Raw genomic sequence first — 1,960 nt, 5'->3', positions numbered from 1 at the left:
AGGTGACGGCTAGTGGCGTTCTGTTATTTTCTTTGTTAGGCCTATCCGTAGTAGGTGACTTCTGGGAACTCTTCTGGCTCTATCATCTGTTTCTTCACTTCCGCAGGTGGGTATTGTAGTTGTAAGAATGCTTGATAGAGATCTTGTAGGTGTTTGTCTCTGTCTGAGGGGTTGGAGCAAATGCGGTTGTATCGCAGAGCTTGGCTGTAGACGATGGATCGTGTGGTGTGGTCAGGGTGAAAGCTGGAGGCATGTAGGTAGGAATAGCGGTCAGTAGGTTTCCGGTATAGGGTGGTGTTTATGTGACCATCGTTTATTAGCACTGTAGTGTCCAGGAAGTGGATCTTAATCGCTTCTCTGCTAAGGCTGCATCTACACTCCCCTTGTGTCGGTAGAACGTATGTGGCTCGGGGTGTGAATAAGCCACCCCCCGAGTGACACAAGTTACACTGACCTAAGCACCGGTGTGGACAGTGCTATGTTGCTGGGAGAGCTTCTCCTGCCAACATGGCTACGGCTGCTTGTTGAGGGTGGAGAGCTCCCTCCCGTCGGCTTCCAGCGGCTCCACTAGAGACTACCACGGTAAACTCCCCAGTGCAGCCACAGCCTTAGGGCAGGGACGATGCCCCGGGACTCCGGGGACACAGTCCGGGGCTGTCACCTCCAGGGCACTGGGGTTCTCTTCTGCCCAGGGCAGGAGTGAGCAAACGTCTGTAGGACGTGATGACCATTCAGAAACCGGTGAGGAATGAGCTGGTTTGAGGGGAGCTGATCTCGGTCCCGTTGCAGGTCAGTGAACCTCTCCCTGTCTCCATGTCCCTATCTTTAAACAATTACAGGCCCCACAGGAGGGGGTTGGTTTGATGTTTAACCACATGGCTAAGCAACGAGAACCCCAAATCCCCCTGTGCTTTGGGAGCCAGGTTTCCTGTTTGAATTCTGTGTTTCTGATGACTTCAGGCCTGGGCACTGTGATTATTTACCAGTTTCTCGGGCCTTAGGGGGTCACGTCACTCACAGCTGTGATGGCCGAGCGGTTAAGGCGTTGGACTCGAAATCCAATCGGGTTTCCCTGCGCAGGTTCAAATCCTGCTCACAGCGAGGCCTGTGTTTTAGCCACACTTGCTCACCAGGGCAATACATCTCCACCGACCCTGGGACGCTCTCCATATGCTCCCCACCCCAAGGAAACCCTGTTCTGCTCCTTTCATGGGGATGCCTGGGATGGTGCCTCACGCTGTGTCCCTGCGGTCTCAGCTCCCGAGGCCTCTGCCCCTCACCCAGCGCCCCCGGCTCAGCCCCACCCCTGGGTGCTGCTCCTCTCCAGCGCGTGGAAGGAGCTGAGCACGGGCAGCCCGTAGAAGAGGCCAGGGGAGGCTGAGCCTCCCCCAAAAGGCCGTCCATGCGGGGGGGAAACGCTGGGGATGTGGGGCGGGTCTCCCCTCCGGAGGCCTATGGGCCCGTGGTCATCTTTCGAGCGCTGGAAGCGAAGCTCCAGAGAAGTGGGGGCCCCGCCTGCACCCCGCTCCCCTCTGCCTCTTAGCCCGATGCCCTGCTCTTGCTCTGCCTCTTCCCATCCCCCGCCCGCCTCTTCCCCCAAAACCTGCGCCCCACCCCCCATCGGCCGCTTCCCCCGCGGCCCCGTCTTCTCTGCCTCTTCCTGTCCTGCTCCACCTCCTTCCCCAAGGACCCCACTGCACCCCGCTCACCAGAGACAGAGAAAAGGGACGGGTGCCTGGCCCCATGGCCCCCCGGTAGCCCCGCTTAGGGGAAAGGGGCAGAGAGGAGCAAGCAGGGGGTGAGTGGAGTCTTGGGGGAAGAGGCGGAGAGGAGCGAGGGGCAGGTGGGGGGACCTCGGGGGCCAGAGGAGTGAATAGTGGGTGGGGGGGCCTCGGGGGAAGAGGATGACCGGGGGCGGGGCCTCTGTGGCGGGGCCATGCTCTAGGCGCCGGTGGCCCCC

At 60.0% G+C, this 1,960-nt stretch overlaps 1 non-coding gene across 1 annotated transcript; it reads left to right on the top strand.

Moving 5' to 3' along the window:
• Positions 1-1,019: 1,019 nt before the first annotated feature.
• Positions 1,020-1,101, top strand: TRNAS-CGA. Its single transcript has one exon. It is a non-coding gene; the product is annotated as a tRNA-Ser (tRNA).
• Positions 1,102-1,960: the final 859 nt, after the last annotated feature.

This window comes from Chelonia mydas, chromosome 11 (genome assembly GCF_015237465.2).
Source record: "Chelonia mydas isolate rCheMyd1 chromosome 11, rCheMyd1.pri.v2, whole genome shotgun sequence".
In the NCBI taxonomy this organism is placed as follows: domain Eukaryota; kingdom Metazoa; phylum Chordata; order Testudines; family Cheloniidae; genus Chelonia; species Chelonia mydas.
Note: the sequence above shows the minus strand (reverse complement) of the source record. Positions and strands in the feature narration are given on the sequence as shown.